The sequence below is a fragment of the Orbicella franksi genome, chromosome 8 (genome assembly GCF_964199315.1).
Source record: "Orbicella franksi chromosome 8, jaOrbFran1.1, whole genome shotgun sequence".
In the NCBI taxonomy this organism is placed as follows: Eukaryota; Metazoa; Cnidaria; class Anthozoa; order Scleractinia; family Merulinidae; genus Orbicella; species Orbicella franksi.
The window spans coordinates 26,070,012-26,081,381 of NC_138152.1; the positions used below are offsets into that span (position 1 = coordinate 26,070,012).

At 42.5% G+C, this 11,370-nt stretch overlaps 1 pseudogene; it reads right to left on the reverse strand.

The window, feature by feature from the left end:
• Positions 1 to 3,204: 3,204 nt before the first annotated feature.
• On the reverse strand, positions 3,205 to 10,117 carry LOC145494003 (uncharacterized; annotated as a pseudogene).
• Positions 10,118 to 11,370: the final 1,253 nt, after the last annotated feature.

Consider the following 11,370-nt stretch of genomic DNA (forward strand, 5'->3'; position numbering starts at 1 on the left):
AGTTACGCCTTATCTAAATAGTCCATGCACAGCAGTGTGCTCTTTTTTACTAATTCTTTGCAGCATAATATCATTAAGGTGTTTTCAGCGTAAGGACATGTCTGCGTTATTAAACCGACGTTTTTCAATGTTTGCTGACGTTCCTAATAAAATAGGCTGGCTGTTTTGGAGAGGTTCGACTGTAGAATAGGAACTTTTCTTAATTTGAAAGAATGTCTGGTCATTTAACAATTTAACTAGTTGGATATTAGGTACAATTTCGTCCACAACTATTGCAAAGGATTACCGTGCCCTAATTTGCTTCTCCGATCAATTCGGTGACGAGTTCCCGCAGACATATCCACGTTACCCTGACTTAAATTGGCCCTTTTTTGGTCCTTAGGGACGGAGGTAGAAGAGAGCTTTTTAAGGCCCTAGCCTTGTAACTCTTATTAGAGAATGAAAGCTCTGATAATGAAATAAAAATGAAAAATATTTCCTTTGAGGTTCATAATTTGGAATGACGATTTCATATCACGTAGGAGTGTTGTCATTACTTCTAAAAAGTAGCCCTCTTGTATCCACCATCTTGAATTTCACGAGTTTTCAAACGTTACGAGATCACCAAAAGGGCTCAAATATACTCTAAACCGATAAAGAAGGCTAAAGTAATCTAAAAATGTAAAAGTTTACTCCAGAGTAATTTTTGTTCCAACCCTGAAAAATTCAAAATTTTGAAAACCATGCCCGTCAGAAAAGGCTGCCATTAAAAAATCAAGTGTCTTGACCAATCACGTGACATGCCAAACTGGTTCTCCAGATAAATTGAATGAAACTTGTCAACTTAATTTCTTCAATGCTTTTAAAATTACCAGCGTTCAAAACGGGTGAGGTTCTCCAAAGCTCTCCACACCTATTTCAATAGAGCTATACTATTACTACGGTATACTATACTATTTCTGAGGTTAAGCTATACTATTGGTGGGAGAATATAGATCCAACAATAGGATTAAAATTAAAGCGAAAAAGTGTTTATAAAATGTGTTTGCAAATTGAATCCTCTTAACTGTACAAAGAAATGAACAGTCACTCAAACAAGTCGTCAATTCATCTCAGCTGCCGAGTGTTCAAATTTCAATTCCTTCCTTCAGTTCCTTCCATGCAGATGGTAAACATTGTTAAGTCCTTCGGTAGAACAGTTCTGTCTCCATTAAGGTCCTCTGCTGTGTATGTACCATTCAGAAATACTTGGAGACAACAGGAACTCTTCTGTTAGGTCTGCATGTACTCCATGCCCGGATCGTGAGATTCTCTTCATGGCTGTACTGCCATCTTTGCAAGATATGATTGAATGTGACTGGTTTACTTTGCTCCTCGGTCATGTCAATGTACGAAAACAGTTCTTCAATTCTTCGTTGCACAATGGATAAAAATGAGGCGATCATCTCCACAACAAGTAAGTCGAGGTCACTTGTGACAGCACGTTGAAATGCAAGACGTTGAGCACTTCAAACTATCTGCCTAAACTTGACTGAATAATATAATGATAATTATTTTGAAAACAAAATATAATGCAGCAAAGTTACCATATCTGTAACGAGCAAATGCAAAATTGCCCGGGAAATTGCCAACTTCGGTTTATCTGGTAAAGTTTTTTACGTTTTCATCCAGGCATGCCCATCCTTCGAAAATCTGGTCGGTAAACTCAGAAAAAGTGATTTAACTTATCTTAGTTTCATTTTCAAAAGTAAAAACCAAAAACAAGAGGTCTGTCACCAAGCGAAGAATAAAATTTAGCAGCAAAAATACAACTAATAAAGGGGGTTGACGGGATTTTTGCACGGCAAATTGAAATTAAAGCAAAATTTAAAATTGCGACATGTCAGTCCTTGGCAGCTATACGAGTCCAACCAGACAATGGCCCGGACTAAGCAAACGCCACTACTACCTTAAAAATGTAAATAGCTTTATACGTTATAGTTACAAATGAATGATAAAATCTCATTCGCTTTCCTAAAGTATTTTTTGCTGATCAGGTAAAAGATCAAATCTTACTCTGGAAATTCTTTTAAATATACCTTATGGCTGCTACCTGTATTAACAATTGCTGTAACTTTAATCTATATAGCTTTTAATTAGCAAATATTACTCAAAGGCAATGCACTACTGTCAACTTTATGACGATATAAACTGAGACTTTCTTTGTTTTCCTTGCTCAATAAAACCAAAGTATAGAAAACAACAATAATGTATTCTTTGAAGTGAAAAACCATAAAAAAAGTGTCATTACTATCTTAACATTCTTTAAAACGTTTTACGTAGGTTTCTGTTTAAACAGATAAGCACATCTTGTCAAACTTGAATAACGTTAAATATAATTCCAATATATGTCAGGATATAAAAGTCTAAATACATAATGTTTCTTTATCTGTGTGCTCACTGACACTAGAACAAGTAAATAATCAAATGACCAATAACCTTCCTTCTTTTGCTTCTTTCTCCTAGTCCCTATCAAAACGAACATTAAATCCGACAAAAAGCAACTTTAATCTAGAAAAAATGTCAGAAGGTAAACTTTTGTCATCACTGAGAATCGTGAGTGGCTTAATTTAAGAAAGGCTGCTCTGACCAATTTTTTTGTAAGTTTTAGAGTATACTTGAGAATAACAATCTTAAAAGAAAAGTTACATCAACTTGTTACGATTGTAAGACGTGTTTTGAATCTACAACAATGCCTCACACCAGCTAGTATCTTATAAAAATCATGTTTAAGCTTAAGCACCACGAGGAAAACACGGACTGCTGTAGGATATGATATGGGCCCAATTGGGTGGAGTTTTCTTCCCTGAGCTTGATTAGCTTCAGCTTCTGCAGAAAATATAAACAAAAGTTTTCAACAATAACTTGTGACTGTGCGGCATAGTTGATAGGACATTTGTTATTTGTTTGTAAGTTTCTTTACTTGTTTATTACTAATTATTTCGAATGTCTTGTAATTTGCTTTCGGATTAACACCATGGAGTATTTCTAATCATGGTCTAAACATGTTTGCATGCTTGGGAGATGACTAAATAATAATAGAGAACTCTTTTCTGATAGCTTATATTTTCCTTTAAAAGTAATTATAACTCACCTCAATTGTCGTGTTGATTTAAGGATCGCCACAATTCAGGTGCATCCTTCCTATGCATACCGTCAACACTAAAATTTAAAATTTAAAAAGTACAAAATTAAACGGTAAACTAAAATTGCTAAGAACGGAAACTACATATTAAAACTACATAACTATTTTGAAATGACTCTAAAATACATCTTACCTACAATGCTCCTGCTCTTTTCCTCCAAAATCTAGTGTGACATCATCACCAATGAGTACGAATGGAGCCCAGAACTTCACCTCACTAAACTTTGATGACTTCCGGAGACATTTCATGGCCTGGTTGAGGGACACACTGGCACTGTTTCCATTCCTCAAGTGCTGGTAGAAGCTCTTCATGAACTCCATCGTGGCCTCGTCATCAATTGCCCAGAGAGACACCAGAACGGAGCGAGCACCAGCTCCCAGGAAAGACCGAGCAATACCAACCACTCCCTCAGCCTTGATCTCTCCTTCGCACTATGACAGCAACTAAGCACAACAAGCCTTGCTCGTAGCTGAACAGCGTCTACGTCTGCTATCTTCATGATATAGTCCTTCTCTTCAGGATCCGAGTACCTCCGTTCTGTGTTAGGGGCTAAGAAAATTTCACCTGTTCCCGCTTTTCCATGTGCAGCAATGTGTACCAAAGCAACCGAACCAATCCGTTTCAGCACCTCATCCTTAGTTGCTTCCTTTCCCGTGAGCGGAGTGGTGTTAAGAATCTCGCCGATCATCTTTACTTCCTTTTTGGCATATGGCAACTGCGATATTTTGGGTTGACCAAAGATGTTTGTGATTTCCTCCAGACATGGATCTCCCACGAGAAGTGCCCCAGTCTTACTGTGGTAGTCATCAGGACAATCAGCGAGCAGCTTCAAACTTGTCAGCGACGGAATCATGCGGATCCTGAAAGATTCACTGAGGTATCTTGAAGCTTCATCCACAAACGCAGCAAAAGGAGCAAGAGCTAGTGGACCATCCGGGACAATGATTATTTCAACACCCTTTAGAAACTTCGCGATGGGGCTGAAAATGCTACGATAAAAAACTTGCAAGGAATTGTTCTGGCAACATGACTGTTCTGTTTGGCCAGGGGCTTTCGTAGGCTGTAGCTCTTCACCTCTTTGCAGTTCCAAAGAACGACCACACTTGTTTTCTTTGAAAGCAGCTTTCGTTAAGCTCATTAAAAAGCGAAACGCATCTCTATCCTGTACGTTGTTCTGTCTAAACTGAGCATCTTTTCCTTTGCTGAGTACCCATAAGTTGATTTTTTTACCCTCAAGTGCTACAAAAACTATTTGAGAAGATGTTTCGCTTGCTATGTCTGACATCGTTTCTTTATGTTCAAGAGACAAAGGCAGAGGTAATTCAAGGCCATAATTTGATGCCATGAGATCCATTAAAGCTTGAGCTCGTCCCTGTTCAGCAGCACTCAAAGCCTCGTCAGTCATGGAAAGCTTCAACAGCACTCTGACCAGACTGGTGTACACCTCTTCATGCTTATCACGAAAGCTCACTTTCCAGGTATCTTCAAACTCAAGAAGCATTCTTATGCCATTGAAAACGTTTACGCTGCATTGATAACAATCCAGAGCCTCCAACAAACAATCTGAATATTCACAACTCCTAGCTAGATGAAGATATGCACATCCCTCTCCACACATATCGCCGATTTCTTTAGCGACGTTAAGATGCAGCTTGAGGTATTTCTCGGCTAGTTTAAAATCACACAGTCGCAGATAGGCTCCTCCTAGACCACAATAGGCTTTTCCTTTGCCACTCTTGTCCCCTATCTCTTCCGCAATCTTCAGACTCTCTAGACAGTACTCTATGCTTCTCTTTGAATCAACGAGACTCCGATAAATGCCAGCGCGGTCTAAATAGGCAGCTCGTTGTCCGCTCCTGTCTCCCACTTCTTTGACAAAGCTTAGATGTTTCTCATAAAACTCCATGGCTCTTCTGAACTTCGAACCACACTCATAAGAAATTCCAAGATTGCCATAGGCATATCCTTCTCCTGCCCTGTCACCCACTTCTTTAGCAATGCTGAGATGTTGCTCATGGTACTTTATGGCTTGTTTAAAATCGCCGAGTCCTTGATAAGCATTGCCGAGACAGCCAGAGGCAAGTCCTTCTCCTGCCCTGTCGCCCACTTCTTTAGCAATGCTGAGATGTTGCTCGTGGTACTTTATGGCTTGTTTAAAATCGCCGAGACTGTAATAACCATTGCCAAGATTGCCATAGCTAGCTCCTTCTCCTGCCCTGTCACCCACTCCTTTAGCAATGCTGAGATCTTGCTCGTGGTAGTTTATGGCTTGTTTAAAATCGCCGAGTCCTTGATAAGCATTGCCGAGATTGCCATAGGCACGTCCTTCTCCTGCCCTGTCACCCACTTCTTTAGCAATGCTGAGATGTTGCTCCTGGTACTTTAAGGCTCGTCTAAAATCGCCGAGACTGTCATAAGCATTGCCAAGATTGCCATAGGCACATCCTTCTCCTGCCCTGTCACCCACTTCTTTAGCAATGCTGAGATGTTGCTCGTGGTACTTTATGGCTTGTTTAAAATCGCCGAGTCCTTGATAAGCATTGCCGAGATTACCATAAGCACGTCCTTCTACTGCCCTATCACCCACTTCTTTAGCAATGCTGAGATGTTGCTCGTAGTAGTTTATGGCTTGTTTAAAATCGCTGAGTCCTTGATAAGCATTGCCGAGATTGCCATAGGCACGTCCTACTCCTGCCCTGTCACCCACTTCTTTAGTAATGCTGAGACGTTGCTCCTGGTACTTTATGGCTTGTTTAAAATCGCCGAGACCTTGATAAGCATTGCCAAGATTGCCATAGGCACATCCTTCTCCTGCCCTGTCACCCACTTCTTTAGCAATGCTGAGATGTTGCTCGCGGTACTTTATGGCTTGTTTAAGATCGCCGAGTCCTTTATAAGCATTGCCGAGATTGCCATAGGCACCTCCTTCTCCTGCCCTGTCACCCACTTCTTTAGCAATGCTGAGATTATGCTCGTGGTAGTTTATGGCTTGTTTAAAATCGCCGAGTCCTTGATAAGCATTGCCGAGATTGCCATTGGCACGTCCTTCTCCTGCCCTGTCACCCACTTGTTTCGCAATGGTGAGATGTTGCTCGTGGTACTTTATGGCTTGTTTAAAATCGCCCAGACCTTGATAAGCATTGCCGAGATTGCCATAGGCACGTCCTTCTCCTGCCCTGTCACCCACTTGTTTCGCAATGCTGAGATCTTGCTCGTGGTAGTTTATGGCTTGTTTAAAATCGCCGAGACCTTGATAAGCATTGCCAAGATTGCCATAGGCATATCCTTCTCCTGCCCTGTCACCCACTTCTTTAGCAATGCTGAGATTTTGCTCGTGGTAGTTTATGGCTTGCTTAAAATCGCCGAGTCCTTGATAAGCATTGCCAAGATTGCCATAGGCACCTCCTTCTCCTACCCTGTCACCCACTTCTTTAGTAATGCTGAGACGTTGCTCGTGGTACTTTATGGCTTGTTTAAAATCACCGAGACCTTGATAAGCATTGCCAGGATTGCCATAGCCACATCCTTCTCCTGCCCTGTACCCCACTTCTTTAGCAATGCTGAGATGTTGCTCCTGGTACTTTATGGCTTGTTTAAAATCGCCGAGACCTCGATAAGCATTGCCGAGATTGCCATAGGCACGTCCTTCTCCTGCCCTATCACCCACTTCTTTAGCAATGCTGAGACGTTGCTCATGGTAATTTATGGCTTGTTTAAAATCGCCGAGACCTTGATAAGCATTCCCAAGATTGCCATAGGCACATCCTTCTCCTGCCCTGTCACTCACTTCTTTAGCAATGCTGAGATCTTGCTCGTGGTACTTTATGGCTTGTTTAAAATCGCCGAGTCCTGTATAAGCATTACCGAGATTGCCATAGGCACGTCCTTCTCCTGCCCTGTCACCCACTTCTTTAGCAATGCTGAGACGTTGCTCATGGTACTTTATGGCTTGTTTAAAATCGCCGAGTCCTTGATAAGGATTGCCAACATTGCCATAGGCACATCCTTCTCCTGCCCTGTCACCCACTTCTTTAGCAATGCTGAGATGTTGCTCGTGGTACTTTATGGCTTGTTTAAAATCGCCGAGTCCTTTATAAGCATTGCCGAGATTGCCATAGGCACCTCCTTCTCCTGCCCTATCACCCACTTCTTTAGCAATGCTGAGATCTTGCTCGTGGTACTTTATGGCTTGTTTAAAATCGCCGAGACCTTGATAAGCATTGCCGAGATTGCCATAGGCACGTCCTTCTCGTGCCCTGTCACCCACTTGTTTTGCAATGCTGAGATGTTGCTCGTGGTACCTTATGGCATGTTTAAAATCGCCGAGACTGTCATAAGCATTGCCAAGATTGCCATAGGCACCTCTTTCTCCTACCCTGTCACCCACTTCTTTAGTAATGCTGAGACGTTGCTCCTGGTACTTTATGGCTTGTTTAAAATCACCGAGACCTTGATAAGCATTGCCAAGATTGCCATAGCCACATCCTTCTCCTGCCCTGTCCCCCACTTCTTTAGCAATGCTGAGATGTTGCTCGTGGTACTTTATGGCTTGTTTAAAATCGCCGAGACCTCGATAAGCATTGCCGAGATTGCCATAGGCACGTCCTTCTCCTGCCCTGTCACCCACTTGTTTCGCAATGCTGAGACGTTGCTCCTGGTACTTTATGGCTTGTTTAAAATCACCGAGTCCTTGATAAGCATTGCCAAGATTGCCATAGGCACCTCCTTCTCCTAGCCTGTCACCCACTTCTTTAGTAATGCTGAGACGTTGCTCCTGGTACTTTATGGCTTGTTTAAAATCACCGAGACCTTGATAAGCATTGCCAAGATTGCCATAGGCACATCCTTCTCCTGCCCTGTCACCCACTTCTTTAGCAATGCTGAGATGTTGCTCGTGGTACTTTATGGCTTGTTTAAAATCGCCGAGTCCTTGATAAGCATTTCCGAGATTGCCATAGGCACGTCCTTGTCCTGCCCTGTCCCCCACTTCTTTAGCAATGCTGAGATGTTGCTCGTGGTACTTTATGGCTTGTTTAAAATCGCCGAGTCCTTGATAAACATTCCCGAGATTGCCATAGGCACGTCCTACTCCTGCCCTGTCACCCACTTGTTTCGCAATGCTGAGATCTTGCTCGTGGTAGTTTATGGCTTGTTTAAAATCGCCGAGACCTTGATAAGCATTGCCGAGATTGCCATAGGCACATCCTTCTCCTGCCCTGCCACCCACTTCTTTAGGAATGCTGAAATCTTGCTCGTGGTACTTTATGGCTTGTTTAAAATCGCCGAGTCCTCGATAAGCATTGCCGAGATTGCCATAGGCACGTCCTTCTCCTGCCCTGCCACCCACTTCTTTAGCAATGCTGAGATGTTGCTCGTGGGACTTTATGGCTTGTTTAAAATCACCGAGTCCTTTATAAGCATTGCCGAGATTGCCATAGGCACGTCCTCTTCCTGCCTTGTCACCCACCTCTTTACCAATGCTGAGAGGTTGATCGTGGTACTTTATGGCTTGTTTAAAATCTCCGAGTCCTTGATAAGCATTGCCGAGATTGCCATAGGCACGTCCTTCTCCTGCCCTGTCACCCACTTCTTTAGCAATGCTGAGACGTTGCTCATGGTACTTTATGGCTTGTTTAAAATCGCCGAGACCTTGATAAGCATTGCCGAGATTGCCATAGGCACCTCCTTCTCCTTCCCTGTCACCCACTTCTTTAGCAATGCTGAGATGTTGATCGTGGTACTTTATAGCTTGTGTAAAATCGCCGAGTCCTTGATAAGCATTGCCGAGATTGCCATAGGCACGTCCTTTTCCTGCCCTGTCACCCACTTCTTTAGCAATGCTGAGACGTTGATCGTGGTAGTTTATGGCTTGCTTAAAATCGCCGAGTTCTTGATAAGCATTGCCATGATTGCCACAGGCATCTCCTTTTCCTGCCCTGTCAGTTACTTCTGTATTATTGCTGAGATGTTGTTCATAATAATTGATAACTTGTCCTTCTCTTGCCCTGTTATTTACTACTTTAGCAAGGTTCCGATCATGCTCGAGAGGTACACCACAGGTATCTCGTTTACCTGTTGCGCTGCTGACTTCCTTGGCTATGTGAAGATGTTGCTGATTTCTCGTAACAGCCTTTTCGTAATTTTCGTTGCTATTACCAGCTTTGACAAGGTGACCGTCGGCTTGTGTTTCTTTAACTGTGTAGTCTTCTTTTCTGATATTGCTTAGGCGTTGCTTCTGATGCTCTAAAATTTTCGATCTCTGTTGTTCCATTTCTGTGTTAACGGCAATGGAAATTGTTTAGCGTTCAAGTGGTTTTATTATAGACATATTTCACAATAGATCACCAGGTTTTTTCCGAAAGTAATACAGTCTAATAGTCTAGTAACCATTGGTAAAGTTTAACAATGTAACATAATTGAAGCTCAAAACTTTGAAGTCCTGCAGCCTATACACGTTTGCTGCCGAAAACACCTTTAGTGTTTCTGCTGCTTCTAAAGGATAACTCTCGCTAACTGTCTGGAGTGCATGGTTTGAAGTGTAACATCTACGAACTACGTGCTGGCATTAGATCTCAGTGAGGTTAGCTAGTGTCAGCAATGCTCTTCTCGTAAATGCTGGGAATTTTTTTTTTGTAATATGACATGGCTTTGCCAGCGAAGTCATATGCGGCAAGTCCTCCTCATCGTAGTCTCCGCTAACGCAGGTAGCAGCTGAGCGGTAGTCGCGAAAGGAGAGTATTCGGGGCCTTAATAAGACTTATTAAAGGGTCTGATTCTTAACTTCATAAAAGCTACTTTACAGGTCTAGTCACAACATAAATAAGAATAAGAAATAACCGGAACTTTTGACTACTGAGGGAAGGAAAAGGAAACCCTGGCCCTCCAGATTGGTAGTTGCGCGTGATTCTTATCTAGTATAATACAGGCTACAATGGTTTCAGTACAACGCCGTGGCGTACTCTTGACGATGTCTTTATCAACTGGATTGACTATGAAAGAAGAAGAGGAACTCATCCATACTCTGAAAAAATCGCAGGCTGAACCAAAAATCAGCATGAATGTGGGATGTTGAAAAGTGGGTGATCAACACGTTACTGAGGAAGAGACCCTAGGTAAATTTGGTGTGGCAGGAGGGAGAAATGATAATTGGGAGCGCTTTAACTCCTTCTGCGCACTAAGCAATCTCGCCATTGTATCGACTATGTTCCCACACATTCGGTCTTCACTGAATGGCCAATATCTTAACCAGCTGCAGATCGATCATGTAGTTACCTTTACAGCCAATTTTAAATGATCTGTACAAAATGTTCACAATATGTTAGAGCATATAGAGGTGCGGACTGCGTAGGTGACAATAAGTTGGTGATCACTAAAACACTGCTTCAGTTTTACAGAACGGCCAGGAGAGCGTTACAAGTCAGAAGATACTAGACCAGCAAGTTGAACACGCCTGAAATTAGGAAACAATTTCAGTTGGAGTTAAAGAACAGGTTCAACTGTCTGTCAGTGGAGGACAAAGAACACGGAAACAGCTAGGTCTGAAGATGAGGATGAAGTAGCGCACGACAAATAAGTAGAGAAAAAGCGCACAAAGATCAGACAAACCTATTGTAACATTGCTCGAGGTGTGCTAGGTTAGAGAACAAGGAAAAGCAAAAGGTGGATCCGCCAAGAGAGCTGGAAAAGATTAGAGGAAAGGAGATCGCTAAAGCAAAGGCTAGTTCGTGCAAGGTCGGCAAGACTTAGCGCGAGGTTGCAAGAGGAATACAGCAAGAAACACGTAGAATTGAAGAATAGTACGCAAAAAGGTAAGGGAGAATGGGCTAACAACATAGCCCATTGCGTGCAAATGAAAGGTGTATACGAGGCTAAAAGGAGGCTGTGCAGCGAGCCACCTAAGAGAATTGACATGGTAAGGAACAAGGCCGGCAAGTTGTTGACAAACGAAGTATAGGTACGACAGAGGTGGAAAGGACACTTCGAGGAAGTGCTGAAACGACCCAACCCAGAGCATGTGGCTAGGAACATAGAGGTGATAGACGAAATACCCTCAGACCCTATAACTAAGGCAGAGATCAGGGGTGCTATCCCCAGCATGAGCGCAGACAAAGCACCTGGTGTGGCGGGCATAAAAGAAGAGCTGCTCAACGCTGAAATGGCAACAGCAGTCGACACACTACACGATTGTTTTTGTGAGGTATGACTC